General features: G+C 45.7%; 1 long non-coding RNA gene across 5 annotated transcripts in view; it reads left to right on the forward strand.

Annotated features, from left to right (window-relative positions):
* Nucleotides 1-21,416, forward strand: part of LOC132207921 (uncharacterized) — a 36,953-nt gene extending 15,537 nt beyond the window's left edge. For 3 of the 5 annotated variants that reach the window (XR_009443998.1, XR_009444000.1, XR_009443999.1), the window contains exons 2-5: nt 4,175-4,311; nt 6,036-6,194; nt 12,966-13,230; nt 17,336-21,416. This is a non-coding gene — a long non-coding RNA (uncharacterized LOC132207921). Of the gene's footprint in view, nt 1-3,648; nt 4,312-6,035; nt 6,195-12,965; nt 13,231-17,147; nt 17,197-17,335 lie in introns of those variants that run through there. The other 2 variants (XR_009444001.1, XR_009443997.1) reach the window with 2 other exon arrangements.
* Nucleotides 21,417-22,505: the final 1,089 nt, after the last annotated feature.

The raw sequence follows: 22,505 nt of genomic DNA on the forward strand, positions 1-22,505 counted from the left end.
GCCACACTGGATCTGGTACTTGACAGTGAACCAGGCCAGGTGTTTGATTTAGTGGTAGATGAGCACTTTGGAGAGAGTGACCATAATTCGGTTACGTTTAGTTTAGCGATGGAGTGGGAGAGGAACATGCCACAGGGCAAGACTTAGAGATGGGGGAAGGCAATTATAATTGGGCAAGACTTAGGAGGCAAAGAATGGGGTCGCAAAATGCAGGGGATGGGGACAATCGAAATGGGGAGCTGGTTTAAGTAACAGATATGGCGTGTCCTTGATAGGTACATCCCTGTCAGGCAGGGGTCAGTGATAAGGTAGGGGAACCGTGGTTTACTAAAGAAATTGTATCTCGAGTTAAGCAGAAGAGCGAGGCTTATGTGATGTTGAGATGAGATGGATCAGTTGATGCGATGGAGAGTTACAGATGAGCAAGGAAGGATTTAAAGAGAGAGTTAAGAAGCGCAAGGAGGGGTCCTGAGCAGTCATTCGCAGGTAGAATAAAGGAGATCCGTAAAGTTTTCTCAAGGTATGTGAGGAATATAAGGATGACTGGGGTAGGAATAGGGCCAATCAAAGACAGAAGTGGGAAGTTGTGTGTGGACCGGGTAGAGATCGGAGAGGTGCTAAATGAATATTTCTCATCTGTTTTCACTGAGGAAGAGGAGAATATCGTCGAGGAGACGACTGAGATACATGCTATTAGACTTGAAAGGATTCAGGTTAGTAAGGAGGAGATGTTATCAATTCTAGAAGGTGTGAAGCTAGATAAATCCCCTGGGCCTGAGAGGATTTTTCCGAGAATTCTCTGGAAAGCTCGGGAGGAGGTGGCGGAGCCCTTGGCTTTGATCTTTGAGTCCTCATTGTCTGCAGGTTTAACACCAGAGAACTGGAGGATTGCAAATGTTGTGCCCTTGTTCAAGAAGGGCAGTAGAGATGAGCCAGGCAATTACAGCCAGTGAGCCTTACGTCTGTTGCAGGAAAAGTTTTGGAAAGGGTTATAAGAGATCGGGTTTATAATCATCTCGGAAGCAACAATTTGATTGGAGATGGTCAACATGGATTTGTCAAGGGCAGGTTGTGTCTCACAAACGTCATGGAGATTTTGAGGAGGTGACCAAGCATGTGGATGAGAGAAGGCCAGTTGACGTAGTGTACATGGACTTCAATAAAGCCTTTGATAAGGTTCCACATGGTAGGCTATTGGAGAAAATACGGAGCCATGTGATTGAGGGAGATTTAGCAGTTTGGATTAGAAACTGGCTTTCGGTAAAAAGGCAACCAGTGGTGTTTGATGGAAAATATTCGGCCTGGAGTCCGGTGACTAGTGGTGTGCCTCAAGGATCTGTTTTTGGCCCACTGCTGTTTGTCATTTTTATAAATGACTTGGATGCAGGCATAGGTGGATGGGTTAGTAAGTTTGCAAATGACACTAAAGTCGGTGGAGTGGTGGACAATGTGGAAGAATGTCGCATGTTGCAGGGAAACTTGGATAAAGTGCAAAATTGGGCGGTAAGGTGGCAAATGGAGTTCAATGTGAGGTGATTCGCTTTGGGAGGAATAATAGGAAGGTACAATACTGGGCCAATGGAAAGATTCTTGGTAGTGCGGATGTGCAGAGGGTCCTTGGCGTCCATGTACACAGATCTCTGAAAGTTGCCACCCATGTTGATAGTGCTGTGAAGAAGGCATACGGTGTGTTAGACTTTATTGGTAGAGGGATTGAGTTCCAGAGCCGTGATGTCATGCTGCAACTGCACAAAACGCTCGTGCGACCTGTTCTGGTCGCTCCATTGCGGGACGAATTCGGAAGCTTTGGAAAAGGAGCAGAGGAGATTTACCAGGATGTTGCCTGGTCTGGAGTGAAGGTCTTATGAGAGAAGGCTGAGCGACTCGAGTCTGTCCTCATTGGGGAGAAGAAGGCTAAGAGGGCCTTTAATAGAAACATACAAGACGATCAGAGAAAGATGAGTCAGGGTGGACGGTGAGAGTCTTTTTCCTAGGATGATGATGTTGGCTTGTACGAGGGGGCTCAGCTACAAATTGAGGGGTGATGGATTGAAGACAGCTGTCAGAGGCAGGTTCTTTACCCAGAGAGTGGTAAGGGCGTGGAATGCCCTGCCTGCCAATGCAGTTAACTCAGCCACATTCAGGGCATTTGAACAGTCCTTGGATAAGCATATAGATGATGATGGGATAGTGTGAGGGAATGGGCTTAGATTAGTTCACAGGTTGGCGCAACATCGAGGGCCGAAGGACCTGTTCTGCACTGTATTTTTCTCTGTTCACAGATGACACTAAAATGAGTGAGAGAGTAAAGTCTGAAGAGGACGATGAAAATCTGCGGAAGGATGCAGAAAGTTTAAGTGAATGGACAAGGGTCTAGCAGATGGAGTCCAATGATGGTAGATGTGAGGGTATCCATTTTGGTAGCAATTATGGAAAAATGGAGTCTTGCTAAAATGGTGAAAAATTGTAGCATGCTGCTCCTAGAGGGAGCTGGGCAGTCTTGTGTCTGAATCAGGTAGTTTGCAGATGCGGCTGGTAATTGAGACAGCAAATGGAATAGTGTCCTTCATTGCGAGAGTGATGCAGTTTAAAAATCGGGAGGGTATGCTACAGTTGTTTTGGGTGCTGGTGAGGCTTGGTGTGGAGTAGTTTGTACAGTTTTAGTCTCCTCACTTGAGAAAGGATGTACTGGCACTGGAGGGGGTGCAAAGGAGGTTCACGAGGTTGATTCCAGAATTAAAAATGTTGCTGTATGGGGAGAGATTGAGTAGACTAGGATTGCAGTCACTGGAATTTAGAAGAATGAGGGGTGATCTAATAGAAACTTTTAAAATTATGAAACAAATGGATCGGAAATTGTTTCCACTGATGGGCGAAATTCCAACTCGGGGGCACAGCCTCAAAATAAGTGTGAACAGATTTAAAACTGAGTTGAGGATGAGCTTCTTCATCCAAAGGGTTGTGAATCTGTGGAATTCTCTGCCCACTGAAACAGTTGAGGTTCCCTTGTTGAATGTTTTGAAAGCCAAAACAGATAGATCTTTGAACAGGAAAGGAATTGAGGGTTATGGTGAATGGGAGGGTAAGTGGAGCTGAGTCCGCAAAAAAGATCAGCGGAACGAGCTGGAAGAGACAGATGGCCTACTCCTGTTTTATTTCTTATGTCCGTACGTCCTTAGATTGCCATCCTTGTCATTCCTCCTTCCCTGGAATAGGCCAGTTCTGAACTGAAGAGTAGGTCTTTCAATAACTCCCACGGATCAAATGTTGACTTGTTCAATAAAAGCTCCTCCCAATTAATACTGCTCAGCTCCTACCTAACACTGATGTAATTTTCCCTCCCCCAATTTCGTCCCTTCCCACAAGGTCCTGATTATCCATGGCTGTCTTAAAATGTAAGGAGATGCGATCGCCCATTTAAGAAGCTCCTGGTTCACTGTTTTTCCCAAGTGGGAGTCAGCTACAGGCTTTCTTGTTCCACGATGGGGGAGGAAATGGCCTAGTGGTATTATTGCTGGACTGTTAATTCAGAGACTGAGATAACATTCTGGGGACCTGTGTTCAAATTCCAGCACAGCAGATGGTGGAATTTGAATTCAATATAAAAGAAAATCATGAGTTAAGAATATAATGATGACCATGAATTCATTGCCAAATGTCAGAAAAACTCACCTGGTTCACTGATGTGCTTTAGGGAAGGAAACTGCCACCCTTACATGATCTGGCCTACATGTGACTGCAGACCCACAGCAATATGATTGACTTTGAACTGTCCCCTGGGCAATTAGGGATGGACAATAAACACTGCGTAGCTAGGGATGTCCTCCTCCCATTAACAAATAAATAAAATTGGATTCTACATCTTCCGATCCAAGATCGTTTCTTGCTCTCATACTAATTTCTTTGCTTACAGTCACTTTCCCTCCTGCCTGTCTTTTTGGAATGTCGTATAGCCCTGCGCACTTAGCTCCAGTGTTGATCTCCTTGTAACCATGTCTTTGTAATAGCTATAAAATCATGCCCGTCAACCTAGAAATGTGCTATTAATTTGTTGATTTTGTTCTGAATACAATGAGCACGCAAGCAAAGAGCCATGAATTTCGCTTTATCACTTGATTTCACCTCTTGACACTATTTACAGCTGTTTTCTGTTTGTACATGCTGTCTTTTCCAGTACCACGCTGAGTATTGTTATCCCGATAGTTCTTTCGTATCAGTCCGTGTGTATTCCTGGGCGAATGTGCTCGTGTGGTCTCAGGAGTTGCGGAGGTCACAGCTCTGGGACAGCCGTTTCATCGCCCTATGCTGCAGGTAAGAAGAAAAGAAAATCTCTTGCTCTGAGCTCTGCAAACCTGGGCAATGTCAAAAGGGAAACAAGGTCAAAAGAATTTCAACAAGAATCTCAAAATTAACTGCTGAATTCATATCAACATTACGGGGATCGCCCAACTTAGTGGCCACAACATCCCACTTTCTATTCTTCACAAACAATCCAAAGGCTGAAGTATCCGTATCCCTTTTAACTTTTATGGTTTTTGAGCTAATTTCTTGTTTCTAACTTGTGCATATTTGTGGTGCCTTATGACTTGTTGCATTTAGCAATTGATAAACTCACTCTCTCACGAGTTCAGGAGAAGCTAGTTTTACAGAATCCCCAGTGTGGAAACAGGCCACTCAGTTCAACAAGCCCACAGCAACCCTCCAAAGAGCATCCCACCTAGACCCATCCCCATTCCCCTACTCTATCCCTGTCAGCCTGCATTTCCCATGGCTAATGTACCTAACCTACACATCCGTGGGCACTGTGGGTAATTCAGCATTGCCAATCCACCTAACCTGCACATCTCTGGACTGTGGGAGGAAACCAGAGCACCCAGCAGAAACCCACACAGACAAGGGGAGAATGTGCAAACTCCACACAGACAGTCATCCGAGGCTGGAATGGAACTCGGGTCCCTGGTGCTGTGAGGTAGCATTACTAACTACTGAGTCACCGTGTCACCCTGAGTTATCTTGACTCCTTCTGAAGCATAGGAAGGTATCCACAAGACAAAGATCCTTTTTAATCAGCTTAATTCGTACCAACTGAGGTGGATCTAGTTGGGTGTGTAAAGAAGGGGAGTCTTTCACGAGGGAACTTAACAATTTGGGAGACTCAGTCACCGAGGGAGCCTGACCCGAAGACTGGTCAAAACAATAATGATTCGATCTGAATTAGTTAGAATGCAGCTGTTAACAGTAATCCTCCATCCCTATGTGGGAGCAAGATTTAACATTCAAAATCAAAACTGAAACTCTTGAACAAGGTAGTTCAAAACAGCCAGTTCTCTGATTGAGGTTGTGCACTTGCTCGCCGAGCTGGCTTCTTCTCATTCAGACGTTTCGTCACCATGATCGGTGACATCATCGGTACAGCCTCCAATGAAACGATGTTATTCTACTCTGTCTGGAATTGACACTGTCCAGTCTGTTACCATGAGTACTGTCATTTCCGGTTTTGATCTGTATGGGTTTGTGTGTGGGGGTCCAATTGTATCTGTTTGTTGGTTGCATTATGGGTGGAGAATCACGCCTCTACACACAGGAATTCCGAGAGGCATGGTTCTGTACCCATTCTCCAGCCTCACATTCTTGGTCTCTTCAGTCTGAATATGATCACTCAACCATATCCTTGATGACAAACAATAGAGTCTTACTTCCCAAAATCTACAAACAGGACTGTCCAGACAGATCCATTTGTTCTAATGATATCTTCTGCTGGAGGGATTCCGAAATGTCTGCATTCTTCCTCAACTGAGCATTCCTTGCATTCGTGGTTGACAGAGCTGTCAGCCATGTCCATTGTGCTGCAGGGTTCCCAAGCGGAATATGAGTTGCTGTTCCTGCAACTTTGGGGTGGCATCATTTGTGGCACTGCAGGAGGCCCATGTTCAGTTTGGTTATGACTTTTGAGGAACGGATGGTCCCTTTGAGATTGAAATTGGAGAAAGATTTCAGGATTTTTTCATGTTCTTGTCTTTCTGTTATGCCCCTAGGAAAAAAGCAATGAAAGTGCCGTTAATTTTTTGCACGGCGAGCTGCTGCATACTAACCGGTCTCACACCATTACCATCACCTTGCCCTTGTGAAGGCAGATATGGATAAGGTTCTAAAAGCTGATAGAAGATTGAAACCACTCTAATCCTGTGACGATGGTAAGTTTCCCTTCTTTAAAAAAAAATGCTTGCAGCTGAATTCGCATAATATAGAGCACAGTGGCTCTGGTTAACACCGCTGTCTCAATTCCACCCTTTGGTGACTTTCTGTATGGAGTTTGCACATTCTCCATGTGCCTGCATGGGTTTTCTCCGGATGCTCGAGTTTGCTCCCACAGTCAAAAGATGTGCAAGGTCGGTGGATTGGCCATGCTAAATTTCCCAAGGTGTTCAGTGATGTGTAGGTTAGGTGAGTTATAGGTGGATGGGTCTGGGTGGGATGCTGTGAGGGGCAGTGTGGACATGTTGGGCTGACCGACCTGTTTCCACACTGTAAGGGTTCTCTGATTCATGATTCCATGATTTTACTGAGCGCAAAGGTACAATATTAACTCGTCATATTTGTCTCACCTATTTACACATTGACAAGAAAACTTTCATGTCAGTTTCTATGCATTTGCAACGTGTCTGCTGTCCATAACAAGGCTGACTATATCTCCTTCTCTAATGCACATCTCCTGTCCCCTAACACTGAAAGGTGACACTTGCTTTTCATTTAGTACAATCAATAAAACAATAGCCTCCATATTACATCCAGCGGCTTCTCTTAACACTCACACACTGTTCTTTTTTTCCTCCAGGTATTGACCACTCATCATTCCTAATTCCTCATCTCATCTCTCTCTCATGCGCTCTCTCTCTCTCTCTCTCTCTCTCTCTCTCTCGCTCTCTCTCTCTCTCTCTCTGTCTCTCTCTCTCTGTCTCTCTCTCTGTCTCTCTCTGTCTCTCTCCCTCTGTCTCTCTCTCTCTGTCTGTCTCTCTCTCTCTGTCTGTCTCTCTCTGTCTGTCTGTCTCTCTCTGTCTGTCTCTCTCTCTCTCTCTGTCTCTCTCTCTGTGTCTCTCTCTCTCTCTGTCTGTGTCTCTCTGTCTGTCTGTCTCTCTCTCTGTCTGTCTCTCTCTCTCTCTCAGTCTTTATCTCTCCTCTCCCTGTTCTCCCCATCACTTCACTCACAGGCACCAACAGAGGTTCACAGTCACACTATGTTGCACATGCATATTCTGTCCCTCATGCACAAACACACTAAACACACACAAAAAAAAGTCAGGAACACAGTCTCTCACGAACACACTCTGTCACATTCTCACTCATTCATACTCCATACCGTCACACAGTCGTACACGGTCTTGCACACATTCTGTGGCACACTTGCATGCACTGTCGCAGGATCTTTTGCCAATGCTCTTACTCTCAAGTACACACACACTACCACAAATCTCTCCCTCACACACTTAGGTTTGCAAATTCACTTGCTGTCAAGCTCACTCACACTTACAGACACACTCACTCCCTCATGCATGCTGTAACACTCCCTTCTTGTGCGAACTCCCTTTCACACACTCTCAAGCACAGTCACTGGCACACACATTCTGTCGTGCGCACACACACACTTTCATGCACTGTCTTTGCACTCTTGAGCACAATCATATGCTCACCTCTCTCTTGCACACAGTCAATTTGATTTGAGTCAGAGATAATGGGAGCTGCAGATGCTGGAGAATCCAAGATAATAAAATGTGAGGCTGGATGAACACAGCAGGCCAAGCAGCATCTCTGATGAAGGGTCTTGGCCCGAAACGTCAGCTTTTGTGCTCCTGAGATGCTGCTTGGCCTGCTGTGTTCATCCAGCCTCACATTTTATTATCTTGATTTGAGTCATCATTGTCACATGTGCCCAGGTACAGTGAAAAGTTTTCTTCTGCATGCAGTATAGACAGGTGATATCAAACAAGGCGCATTAGTGAAACGGAACATAGTGACAGCTACAGAGAAGATGCACAGAGAGCAAGATCAAAATTAGATTTAAGCTTTTCAGTGTCCTATTCAGATGTCCAATAACAGTGGTGAAGAAGCTGTTCTTGAATCTTTTCACGCATGTATACAAACTTTTTTTACATCTTCCCTTCCAAAAAAGGGCGAAGAGAGTGTAATTGTGGGGTGAGAAGGGCCTTTGATTATGTCAGTTTCTTTGCCGAGGCAGCGGGAAGTAGAGGTGGAATCAACGAATGGAAGGCTGGTTTGCATGATGGACTATGCTGTGTTCATGACTCTGCAGTTTCTTGTGGTCTTAGGAAGAGCTGTTGCCAAACCATGCTGTGACATGCATCCAGATAGGATGCTTTCTCTGGTACATGAATGAAAGTTGACCTTGCGGACACTCCAAATTACCTTCGCCTGCTGGGGAAATAGAGACATTTGGTGTGCTTTTTTGCCCATTGCGACGATCTGGGTGGACCAGGAGAGATTGTTGGTGATCGACACTCTCAACTATCTCCACCTGAGCAACATCTCTCTCAGTGTCTGATGCAGGCGCTCACACACTCACATTCTGTCACCTATTCTGTCTGTCTGTCTCTCCCTCTCTCCCTCATTGCCCATCTCTCTCTCTCTCGCGCTCTCTCTCGCGCTCTCTCTCGCGCTCTCTCTCTCGCTCGCTCTCTCTCTCTCTCGCGCTCTCTCTCGCGCTCTCTCTCTCTCTCTCGCGCTCGCTCTCCCTCTCTCGCGCTCGCTCTCCCTCTCTCGCGCTCTCCCTCTCTCGCGCTCTCCCTCTCTCGCGCTCTCCCTCTCTCGCGCTCTCTCTCCCTCCCCCACCCCCCCCAACCTCTCTGGCTTTGTCTCTCTCTCTCTCTCTCTCTCTCTCTCTCTCTCTCTCCCTCTCTCTCTCTCTCCCCCTCTCTCTCTCTCCCTCTCTCTCTCTCTCCCTCCCTCTCTCTCTCTTTTTCTCACACACCAACTCATTGCTCAGTATTCCATGGTATCTGAATTGTTGGAAGAATTAACTTAGACTGAGCGTGGATTTTCTCCCAAATTAGTTATGACAAAGCAGAAACAATTCTGCCTGGAAGAAGAAAGGCAGGAGCCATAATAATTAGGGATTGTTTTGCTAGAGGAACCGTGCTGTGATCTGCATCCAGGTAGGATGCTTTCTGTGGTACATCAATGAAAGTTGCCCTTGTGGGCACACGGAATTGCCTTAGCCTCCTGTGAAGTAGAGACAACGGTGTGCTTTTTTGCTCATTGCGATGATGTGGATGGACCAGTGAACTAATCTAAGCCCATCCCCCTACACGATCCCATTATCATCCATATGCTTATCCAAGGACTGTTGAAATGCCCCTAATGTGGCTGAGCTAACTGCATTGGCAGGCAGGGGGTTCCACATCCTTACCACTCTCTGCGTAAAGAACCTGCCTCTGATATCTATCTCAAATCTATTATCCCTCACTGTTTAGCTGTGCCCCCTCATACAAGCTGACGTCATCATCCTCGGTAAAAGACCCACACTGTCCACCCTGTCTCATCCACTGATCATCTTGTATGTCTCTATTAAATCCCCTCTGAACCACCTTTTCTCCAATGAGTACAGACCCAAGTCCCTCAGCCTTTCTTCAGAAGACCTTCGCTCGGGACCAGGCAACATCTCCTCTGCACCTTTTCCAATGCTTCCACATCCTTCCTGTAATGGGGCGACCAGAACTGTACGCAATATTCCAAATGAGACCGCACCAGCTGTTTGGACAGTTGCTCTGGATCTCAATCCCACTGCCAATAAAACCTAAAAGACCGTCAGCCTTCTTCACAGCATGATCAACCTGGATGGCAATTTTCAGGGATCGACATAGATGGACACCCTCTGCACAGCAACACTACCAAGAATCTTTCCATTGACCCAATATTCTGCCTTCCTATTATTCATCCCAAAGTGAATCACCTCACATTTATCCGCATTGAACTCCATCTGCCACCTTTCCGCCCAATTCTGCAGTTCATCCAAGTCTACCTGTCACCTGCAACATTCTTCCACATTGTCCACCACTCCACCGACTTGAGTGTCATCTGCAAACTTACTAACCGATCTACCAATGCCTCCGTCCAAGTCATTTCTAAAAATGACAAACAGCAGTGGTCCCAAAACAGATCCTTGAGACAAACCAGTAGTAACCAGACTCCAGGCTGAATATTTTCTATCAACCACCACTGGTTGCCTCCTTAGCCAAAGCCAGTTTCTAATCCAACCTGCTAAATCTCCCTCAATCCCATGTCTCCATGTTTTCTCCAATAGCCTACCATGTGGAACCTTATCGAAGGCTTTACTGAAGTCCATGTCCACCACGTCAACTGCCCGATCCTCATCCACGTGCTTGGTCACCTTCCAAAATTACTCAATGAGACTTGTGAGACATGACCTGCCCTTGACAAATCCATGTTGACTATCTCCCATCAAATTGGTGCTTGCTCGATGATTATAAATCCCCTCTCTTATAATCCTTTCCAAAACATTTCCTACAACAGACGTAAGGCTCACTGGGTTTATAATTACCTGGGTCATCTCTACTGCCCTCTTTGAACAAGGGCACAACATTTGCAACCCTCCAGCCTTCTGGTACTAAACCTGTAGACGATGAGGATTCAAAGATCAAGGCCCAAGGCTCCACCACCTCCTCCGTAGCCTCCCAGAGAATCTGAAAGTTTTGAAGGATGATGCGTTGTATCCGGAGGTTGGTGGGGTGGTACGTCAGGACGAGGGAGACTTTGTTTTGGTTGTTGTTGCGGGGTTGGGTGAGAGGGATTTGTTGCAGGAAATGCTGGAGACACGGTCGAGGGCGTTATCAACCACAGAGCGGGGCAAGTTGTGGTCCTTGAAAAATGAGGACATCTGAGATATACAGGAATAGAATACCTCATCCTGGGAGTGCAGATGCAGAGGCAAAGGAATGGGGAATAGGGGATGAATTGTTGCAGGAATATGGTGGGAGGAGGTGTAATCTTGGTAGCTGTGGGAATTGGTGGAGTTGAAATGGATATTTGTTTGTCAGTGGTTGGAAATAGAGTGGTCCAGGTAGGAGAGAGCGGTATCAGAGATTGTCCAGGTTAACTTCAAGTTCGGGAGGAAGGTGTTGGTGAAGTGGATGAACTGTTAGAGCCCCTTGTGGGAACACGAGGCGGTGCCGATACAGTCATCGATGTAACGGAGGAAGAGGTGGGGTTGAGGGCCAGTGTAGGTACGGAAGAGGGAGCGTTCTGTGTAACCTACAAAGAGGCAGGCATAGCTTGGGCCCATTTGGCTACCCTGGCCACCCACTTTGTCTGTAGGAAGTGGGAGGAATTGAAAGAGAAACTGTTGAGGGTTGTTCAAGGACCGGAACTCCCCCCTCCTCAGTGGTCAAAAACGCCCTCGACCGTGTCACCCGCGTTTCCCACAACTCATCCCTCACACCCGCACCCCATAATAACTACCAAAACAGTGTCCTCCTCGCCCTCACATACCACCCCACCAACATCCGGATTCAATGCGTCGTCCTCCGACCCTTCTGCCATCCGCAATCCGACCCCACCACCAAAGACATTTTTCCCACCACCCTTAGGTGACCCCCTTATCCGCTCCACACTCCCCTCTAGCACTCCCTACACCCAGCACTTTTGCCTGCATATCAATAAATGTTGTCATCACAACGTTTAAAATTCACTGGTCCCGATACCTCCCCCCTCACCCCCATCCCAGGCCCCAGGAAGAATTTCCTCATCAAACAGATGTTTACCTGCACATCTGCTAATGTGGTCGACTGTATCCACTGTTGCCATTGTGGCCCCCTCTACATCGGGGAAACCAAACAGAGGTTTGGGGACCGCTTCACCTGTGCTCAGTTTGCACTAAAGAACTGCATCTCCCAGTCGTGAACTGTTTCGACTCTCCCTACCAATCCTCAGGTAACATGTCCATCCTGGGCCTCCTGCAATGCCACAACGATGCCACCTGAAGGTTGCAGGAGCAGCACCTCATATTGCGCTTGGGAACCCTGCACTCCATGGTATCAATGTGGACTTGACAAGCTTCAAAATCACCCCTCCCCCTCCCGCATCCCAAAACCAGCCCACCTGTCCCATCCTACCACCTCAAACCCCACCCCCATTTCCTACCTCCTAACCTCTTCCCGCCCCGGAGACCTGTTCGTCCTCCCTGGACTGACCTATCCCCTCCCTACCTCCCCACCTACACTCACCTCTGCTGGCTCCATCCCCACCTCTTTAACTTGTCTGTCTCCTCTCCACCTATCTTCTCCTCTAACCATCTTTGATCCGCCTCCCCCTCTCTCACTATTTATTTCAGAACTCTCTCCCCCTCCGCCTTTTCTGATGAAAGGTCTCGGCCCAACATGTCAGCTTTTGTGCTCCTCAGATGCTGCTTGGCCTGCTGTGTTCATCCAGCTGCACACTTGGTTATCTCTACATCTCTTAACAACCTCATTAAGTGAGTTCTAGAGAGAACTATGCAGGGTAGACTTTGGGTTTATCATTCTAACTTGCCAGTCCTGAAAGATGAAAGTTGGTTTGTGTTGGATGTTTGTCTCATAGCTATGAAAGATATCCTGAAAGGATTTTTCAAATCTTTTGTTGAGAATTGTACCCATTTAGTCACTAATCCTTTTCCTTCTTTAAAGTTTCCTTGGTAGTGACAAATTTCAAATATCTGCAGAATTTTATTTGGCTTCGTATTGGTTCTCTGTGATTCTCTGTTAATGGCTCTGCGACCTGCCAGCTCATTACAGAATTTATCATTGATGTGCCTGTACCAAAATCTTTCGTCTTATACTATATATCCCAATTTCAGGAGAAAGTCCATAGAGACCTTTTAAAGGAAAGGGGATTAGAAAGAAAATCTATCAATCAAAATCATGAATAGTTGATAAATTATTTGCATTCCATATTTCCAGAACCTGCCCCGGAAGAGAGAGCCCAGAGAATTGCCAAAGCTGTCCGCAAACAGTCAACAGAAGTGAAGGAAAATTGGGAACAACTGAAAATCCGTGCGAGCAACTGGCAGAAACAGGTGGAAAAGGCGTTGGAGAAACTTCAAGAACTGCACAAAGTTCTGGATGATCTTGAGGCTCATGTGATAACAGCTGAGGGGGTCCACACTGGCAACCTGTGAGTGACCTGCTTATTGACTCATTGCAGGATCACATTGATAAAACCACAGTAAGTGCAATTACATTACACTTCACTTATGAACAGATGTAACCACAAGGTTGTATCGAGACGATCAGTAATATGAGTACTTCAGTAATATTGATTGAATGGTTGTTAAGTTAATTTGCAAATTAAAACTTAGTTGAGCATGCCTTCTGATGATATCACATCGTTCATATTAGTATAGTTGAGGATTCTATTAGTCAGTGACATCAGCTGAGTTATCTGCTTGTTGCCATGTTATCAGGGTTAAAGGTAAAGTCTTAGCACGCCATTTGGCGACTCCTTAGAGAGAGACAACTGGTTATGATTTAACCTGAAGATCACCATGCCTCAGGGAAGTAGAGGGGTTGAGGCGAAGACCCTTTGTGGTCAGCTCACTGGTGTGGCAATTGAGCCCTCTGTGCAGGGCATCAGTCTGCATCACAAACCAACTGAATTTGAATAGAGTTTAGGATTGGAGAGCAATCCATGCAATTATTTTTTTTTAATGAATGTTTCTCACTGGGACTCTCACCGGCAAACTTTTTAAAAGCCAGCTCAGCCATACAGGCTAGATCAGTTCCTGATCTCAGCTGAATTTTTTGACCTGGGGTGGGTCAGCGTTAGAAGTTCATTGATTGGAATGAATTCTCATTAAGTTAGCAAGAGGGATACGACACGCGAATAGATCGATGTTATGAAAAGAGGATGAGATATGAGCAAAAGTTGAATTGATGTGGAAGACCAGCCACAATCATCATCGACGGTGGAGCAAGCTTGAGCGGCCATGCAACATTGTGCTGCCGCTATTTGACTTGTTCTGTGGAAAGGAAGGAAAACGGTCCAAGTGTCAAAAATGCCGAAGACCACATCATTCTACAACCTCAAAATTTGATTGTGTTCAGCATATTATCACTCCTGGTACCCCTAAATCCTGGTCTATCATCTCAGCAGCTCGACTCTGCCCAAAAGCTGGTTTCTTGTGACATTTTTGAGGGATCTTCCCAAGTCTGAAAATCATTTTTGTTTTTGTACAATCAGAGTTGGCCAGTGTGGAAGGAGGTCGTTTGGCATATCGTAGCTCTTTGAAATAACTCCCCAATTCGTCCCCCTCTGCTTGGCAATGACTTCAACCACTTATAAAATCTCTTTAATGGAGGGAAACTTTGAAGGCGTCTGATTGGAGTATTAACGATCCCAGAATACAACTGAGCCTTATTAAGTTGTTAGTTCTGATGATCAAGAGCTTGATGAAAGAGGATTGTTTGAAAAAGTGCCTTAAAAGAGGAAATGTACAGAGGCTAAGAGGTGTAGGAAGTTAGCGAGTTTTGAGAGGATTTGTTGCTTGGGTTGAGGTTCTGGATGTGAGTTTGCTCGCTGAAGGTGTAGGAAGTCTCTTCTTGGGTTTGAAGCCGACACAATTAAACGTTTGGCAACTAGTAGTGGGCCGTTTAAAATCAAGAGTGGGCAAGAGGACATAATTAGACGAGTGCAGATTTCCTGAAGTATGGTTGGACTGGTGGAGATTACCAAAATAGCGATAGGCATAGCCAAGTAACGATTTGTAAACAAAAATGAGAATTTAATAAAATTACTGTTCATAGTATCAGTCAGGTAGAAAGTACAGAGAATAGGAATTGGTTCAAGTTGAGACTCAGGCAGTGGAGTTTTAGACGACCTCAAGTGTTCAATGGACAAATGTGGGTCTCCATCAGGGAATGCATTGGAATTGTCAGGTCCAGAAGTGAAGTAGTTCCAGGTGAAGGTTTCACTGCTAATGAGCCGAGACAAAAGACATGTAGGCAGGATTGAAAAGATGTAAAGAGACAGCTTTAGGGATTGCATGAATGTGTGGTCGGACGTTCATCATGGGATAAACAAGATGCCAAGGTTGTGCTGAGACAAGTGTAATATTACATTGTTGCCAAGGCGGAGTAATGCAATCAGTCGGTAGTGAATAGAGATTGGTGTGGGGACCACAAAGTGGTCTTCCCAGTTTTAAATTGTTATCTCTACATAGTTGCGCAACTTTATGTTCTGTTCAAAAGGCATGACTGACAAGGAAACAGAAGTTAGCCATTTGTTTACTTGTCAATATATCTTGATTTTTCCACCATGTTCTCTAATTATTGACACAACATGTGCAGTGTACGAAGTGAACCGTTCAAACCTTAAAAGGAGATGTTAAAATTGTGGAATATAAAGTTAAATTTATTTTATTGAAAATTTAAATAAATTACATGAAGGTTTGACCAAGACTGCAAGGAATTAGATGGAACACCAGATGAATAAAAAAAGCAGTAGTAAGGTGGTATTAGCTGGATGTTCCTGAAGAAACAGAACGCAGCCAACCTTTCTTCCATCAGGGGGATTAATTGTGTGGTGTCAGACACAGTCGATGAAATCATTCCTTCTGTCTTTACTGTCTGACTAGACGATGGTTGTAATATTTCCTTTTTCAAGCGCTCAAGGTTAGACATACTTCACTTGACATTCTCATTTTATAAATTTTAAGAAGTTGACTTATTGTCAAGTCACGATAGGATTGAAAACACATTCTATAAGTGTTTGAAGTCAGAAGTCACATGACACCAGCTTGTCGTCCAACAGGTTCATTTGAAATCACACAAGCTTTTGGAGTGCAGCCCCTTCATCAGGTGCAGTTAGTGAGGTGACCACAGAGACACAGCTTATCAGCAGAGAGATCAAAAGATCATAGAATTGGCGTGAGTGGAGTGTCAGATAATAACTCCATACAGGTGACCAAGAGTGTTAGAGGCAAGTAAAGCGTTTATAAAGTCAATGTCAGTGCTGTGTTGTCATGATAATCAGGCAGCGCAACAGGAATGTCCAAAAGGTGACATCTCAGGTCAGACTCTGACTTGTAGTTTAGAGGCTTGTGTTCAGAATCTGTCTTAGAGTTTTAACCTTTATTTCAAAAGCAAGAATTTATAAGATACCACACTGACTGTAACTACAAGTTGTGTGTTTCTTCAACAAAATATCTGCAAACAAACAAACATCCTGGATGAAGACTTATTATCTGACACTCCACTCACACCAGTTGTATGATGTTTTGATCTGTCTGCTTATCAATTGTGTGTCTGTGTGTTTTCCTCTCTGACCGCACCTGATGAAGGGACTGCATTCCAAAAGCTTGTGTGATTTCAAATTAACCTGTCAGATTATAACCTGATGCCATGTGACTTCTGACTTTGTCTATCCTAGTCCAACACCAGCACCTCCACATTATAACTGTTTGGAACCAAGTCAGTGCAACAGGTACATATCGAACATTTGACTTCGGAAGAATGCCGAGTGCTGAAAAGTTCATGAATAACAAAGGATTTCTTCATTATGCCATCTATCGTAACATGCTGCGTCTCACAGTCACAATGAAAGGATGGCCACTTCAATTTAGCAGGGCCAAGAACAGTTATGGACATTTTTAGCATGGGAGGAGGCCATTCAACCTATTTTATCTGTCCCAGCTCTCTCCCAGCGCAACAAAATTAATCCTTCTCTCGAACTCATTCCACATATTTCACAGAATTGAAATATATAGGTACATACTTAAGAGATTTTAACATCAAGTGAGCAGTTCTCGCACTTCACCTTGTCACTAAAAATGGAAAACGTGACTTACAAAGAGTGGGTCTTTATTTTGCTCTGTTTTGATGATGAAGCAGATGCAAGTCAAAGTGCTGGAACTGGCATCTTGAACTTAGCAACCGTTCAACGTGTATAAAATGAATTCTGTGCGCATCTACTAAAAGCAGTTTTATGGAAGGAAAAGGTGCCAAAGAAGATTTGGTGTATTGTGCTTGATGCTATTATACTCCAACCTGTGAAAACAGAACTCTACGACTGTGAGTGTTGAGATCTGAGAGGTTGCTATCTTGTTTGAATGTACATTGCTAAGCCTAGGCCTATTTTCCCAACAGCAAAATTGGTCATCCAGCAAGAAATGGATATTTCTCACATTTGTTGGCTGTAAGTGTCTGTTTAAAGTTTCCTTATATACAGGTGCTTAACCTGCTTTTACAGTTGGAACATTTGTTGTGCCAATGAAAAATTTTTGAATGGTTTCACCTCCAGTTTTCCTCTTCATACATATTTGGTATTTTTTCAGGGTGAGGACTATCTGCAAAATCTGAGATTGGGTTTTGAAAGACTGCAGCCTTTGTTTTGGAGAGATAATGGGAACTGCAGATGCTGGAGAATGCGAGATAACAACGTGTGGAGCTGGATGAAGACAGCAGGCCAAGCAGCATCTTAGGAGCACAAAAGCTGACGTTTCGGGCCGAGAACCTTCTTCAGAAAATGGGGAGGGGGTGCGGGTTCTGAAATAAATAGGGAGAGAGGGAGAGGCGGATGGAAGATGGATGGAGGAGAAGATCGGTGGAGAGGAGAGTATGGGTACGGAGGCAGGGAGGGGATAGGTCAGTCTGGGGAGGCCGGACAGGTCAAGGGAGCGGGATGAGGGGAAATAGGGGTGCGGCATGAGGTGGGAGGGGGGATGGGTGAGAGGAAGAATAGGTTAGGGAGGCGGGGACGAGCTGGGCTGGTTTTGGGATGCAGTGGCAGGACAGGAGATTTGGAAGCTTGTGAAATCCACATTGATACCATTGGGCTGCAGGGTTCCCAAGCAGAATATGAGTTGCTGTTCCTGCAACCTTCGGGTGGCGTCATTATGGCACTGCAGGAGGCCCAGGTTGGACATGTCCTCTCGGGAATGGGAGGGGGAGTTGAAATGGTTCGTGACTGGGAAGTGCAGTTGTTTACTGCAAACTGAGCGTAGGTGTTCTGAAAAGCGGTCCCCAAGCCTCTTTATCGTTTCCCCAATGCAGAAGAAGCCACAACGGGGACAGCGGATGTTTTGGATATTTCTTAAGCATTGATTTTCATTCAGAGTTGGTTGGATTTTGCTGAAGCAAGAGACATAACTCACTATGACGTAGACAATGTCAGAGTTAATGTTTCGCGTCCTGTGACCCTTCCTCAGATCTCACTCTTGACTGATGCTGCCAGACCTGCTGAGCTTTTCCAGCAACTTCTGCTTTTGTTGCTGATTTACAGTGCCCACAGTTCTTTTGTTTTTTACGACACAGACAAAACTTGATCTCTGCAGGAAGCATGATGCTGCATTCTCCAATTTCCCTGCCTTTTTGTAATATAATATTGTCTTTTTAGGACAGAAGTGGCTTTTTTTTGTTTGTTTTAACTTCCGCACATACTTTCTATGCAGGTTAAAAGTCTACACCTTTTCAGTTCTCTGCTGCATAATGAAGACTTGGAACAATTTTTTTTATAAAGTAGAAAATCAATGTGGTTTGTTTTCCAAAATGTGATGTGTAAGTGCAACACTTGACAGTGTGTTCATCAAACTATTGTTTCCTTTGATCTTTGTGTTGCAGAAATTTCTAGAATCATTTCATATATATTTTTGTTGATATATTTTAGCAGCTTTCCTGGAGCAAGTCTGTTTTCCTTCGGATGAGACAACTTTCAGACATACTCCCTTTATTATGAGATTTAATTGCGGTAAAATGAGGAGGATTTTTATTCACTGAGACACACATGACTCTATGTTTAAAGCATTGGAAAATGCGTTCTGTTCGGACTGTCATGTTATCTGGTGTTTGGACCAGGCTTTCCGATTAAATGCAAGTGATTAAGGATGCTCATGATGCCACATGTTATTACAAGAGGAAATGAACATCCAAGTAAGGATTTTATGCCACATTTATACATTGCATGGACCATGCAGCATGGATGCAGTGACTGAGTGAAATGGCGTGCAGTGACTGAGTGAAATGGCATGCAGTGGCTGTGGGAAATGGGATGCAGTGACGGAGTGAAATGGGATGCAGTGACGGAGTGAAATGGGATGCAGTGACGGAGGGAACAGGGATGCAGTGACGGAGGGAACAGGGATGCAGTGACCGAAGGGGTTTGTGATGCCATGACTGAGACAAATGGGATGCACTGACAGAGGGAAATGGGATACAGTGCCTCAGTGAAATGCTCACAGCGAATTGCCCCCTCCGTCCTGACCTGCTCACCGCGACTTGCCCCCTCACTCCTGACCCGCTCACACTGACTCGCCCCTGCAGTCCTGACCTGCTCACAGCGACTTCTCTCTGCAGTCCTGACCCGCTCACAGCGACTCGCCCCTTCAGTCCTGTCACAATCACAGGGACTTGCCCTCTCCGTCCTTACCCGCTCACAGCAACTTGTCCCCTCAGTCCTCACCCACTCACAGCGACTTGCCGCCTCAGTCTTGACCCGCTCACAGCGACCTACCCCCTCACAGCAACCTACCCCTCCGTGCTGACCCGCTCACAGTGACTTGCCCCTGCAGTCCTGACCCCCCCTCACAGTGACCTGCCCCCTCACTCCTGACCCGCTCTGCATTGAGGAAACCAAGCAGGGGCTTGGGGACCGTTTTGCAGAACACCTCCGCTCGGTTCGCAACAAACAACTGCACCTCCCAGTTGCGAACCATTTTAACTCCCCCTCCCATTCCTTAGACGACATGTCCATCATGGGCCTCCTGCAGTGCCACAATAATGCCACCTGAAGGTTGCAAGGACAGCAACTCCTCATCCGCTTGGGAACCCTGCAACCCAATGGTACCAATGTGGACTTCACAAGCTTCAAAATCTCCCCCTCCCCAACTGCATCCCAAAACCAGCCCAGCCTGTCTCCGCCTCCCTAACCTGTTGTTCCTCTCACCCATCCCTTCCTCCCACCTCAAGCCACACCTCCATTTCCTACCTCCCACCTCATCCTGCCTCCTTGACCTGGACTGACCTATCACCTCCCTCCCTCCTCACCTGTACTCTCCTCTCTACCTATCTTGTTTTCTCTCCATCTTCGGTCCACATCCCCCCCCCCTCCCTATTTATTCCAGTTCCCTCTCCCATCCCCCTCTCTGATGAAGGGTCTAGGCCTGAAATGTCAGCTTTTGTGCTCCTATGATGCTGCTTGGCCTGCTGTGTTCATCCAGCTCCACACTTTGTTATCTTGGATTCTCCAGCATCTGCAGTTCCCATTATCAGTGGCCTTTTCCTCTTTGTCAAAGTTTGTGCAAAAGCAACACGATATGGGGCGGCACGGTGGCTCAGTGGTTAGCACTGCAGCTTCACAGCACTGGGGACCCAGGTTCAATTCCAGCCTCAGGCAACTGTCTGTGTGGAATTTGCACCTTGTCCCTGTGTCTGCGTGGGTTTCCTCCAGGTGCTCCGGTCTCCTCCCACAGTCCGAAGAGGTGCATGCTAGGTGGATTGGCCATGCTAAATTGCCCATAGTGTTCAGGGGCGTGGGTCTGGGTGGGATGCTCCAACTTTTGGTGTGCACTTGTTGGGCCAAAGGGCCTGTTTCCACACTGTAGGGAATCTAAACAATCCTGTTCCCACATCTCCATGTTATAACCCTGCTGATCACTGCACACAGAGATGTTTGATAACAAAAGGATAACAATAATATTCAAACCCAGTGCTGGAGATGTATTTTAAATACACTGAGGCCAGTGTCGATCTCCAATTCAACTTTTATTTACAAATGAACTGTCTTCAACTTTAGCACTGCCTCATTCAGAGATAGTTGCCAGGGTGTCAGCATCTCTGACCCTCACACTTCTTATCTGTCAGCCAGGGCTCCCTGATTTGGGCTGTTAATATGGAACAATCAGGCAACTCATATTCTGTGAGGTTCAACTGGCCGACCTGGTCACAAACCAGTGCGGTGTGTTCATTGAAAATCAAACGTACTAGAAAGATACCATTCCATACCAGTGTAAAGGAAGGCATGAGGCTAAACTGGGGAGGGAAGGGAACTGCTTATTGGGGGTGGCCCAGAGAGTTGAAGAAAATCGAATGGGAAGAAGACCATTTGAGACTGAGGGAGAGAGATGTAATTGCCTGAATGAGGCATTGCAATTGCGAAATGGATTTTTGTGTGTACACCATGTTCAGTTTCCCCGATCTTCATCTGTACTCCTCTTTAAATCATTAGTATCTGAAATTTCTGTATCATTTCCAAATGTTCTGTCTCTAATGTTATGCTGTTGGAATTGGTTGAACTGCAGAGATATTATTTATTTGCACAAATGTGTTCAGTGAAATGAGTTGCATGCTATATATGTATTATTCTTCCTGATTCTATTGTACGCATACAAATTAAAGTTAGTTCCACTTTTAAACAACAAACTGCTTTTAGATGTATGATGTATCTCATTTGCCTGCCACTTACTCTTGTTGATGAGTTGTGTTTCTGTTTTGTGAAGAAATATGAATGAGCTGGAGCACTAATGGCAATGCCCAATGTGGTGATCTTCCAACATTGCAGCTGGAAGGTGGGGCGGGGAGGGGGATGGGTTTCACAAGAACTATTACAGAGGGAAATGGAGAGACAGGTGATGTATGTGGCAGCACCGAGACAGTGAGGAGAATGAAATGCAGCCTGAAGGGGAATCTGGCTGTAGTCGCAAAGGCACGGGGTGAATGGAAGGGGACAGAAAGGATTCACTCAGAGGAAGAGAAGATCAGACTAGACTGACTGTGAAACAGGCAGTAATCATTGGCAAGTTACTGATAGGAGGGTGAATCAATCGGGCTCACTTTAAGACTGTTTACAGTTACCATATAGTTCGTGGGAGATGTGTAGATCAGGCCAGGCTCATAGAGAAACGCTTCCCGGAGTAATTAACATGGAGACCCCACTGGGAAAGAGTGAGGGGTTGGCCGTCCTGCTTCCACTGCTGCTGGTGATGTCCAGGCCAGTCATTCTGGCCAGAGACTTCAGCTGCATCATCGGCACGAATGAACAATATGGAGGGTATGACAGTGAACTGGACTCGACGTCCAGATTTCTGATGGAAACGGTTAAAGTTGCCAAGCTGCATAACATCTTCAGCACCCCTGCAGACTGAGCATAGAGTAGAAACGCCTGGTCATAGCCAGACGGGTCTATACACCCATTGGATAGATTTCCTGTTTGCGCCCACACGTCCTCGATCATATCCATTGAAGTCAAGCCGGCGTTCTTCTCTGACTACTGCCTCCTGCTGGCTGACTGTCACCTACAGGATGACCAGCGGGCTGGCAAGGGAAAGTGGAAGCTGAATGTGAAACTGCTAACCCCAGAAAAATCATTAAGAAGCTCAAAAGAGAGCACACAGGTTGGAGAACGATGAAGACCGTTTTTGCACTTGGTGGGAGGCAGTCAAAGGGAACACCAAGAAGTTCTTTGTCCTGAAAAGTGTTCAGAAGGTGAGAGAGAGTTGGGCAAAACTGTTC

The sequence above is a fragment of the Stegostoma tigrinum genome, unplaced genomic scaffold (genome assembly GCF_030684315.1).
Source record: "Stegostoma tigrinum isolate sSteTig4 unplaced genomic scaffold, sSteTig4.hap1 scaffold_207, whole genome shotgun sequence".
Classification (NCBI taxonomy): Eukaryota; Metazoa; Chordata; class Chondrichthyes; order Orectolobiformes; family Stegostomatidae; genus Stegostoma; species Stegostoma tigrinum.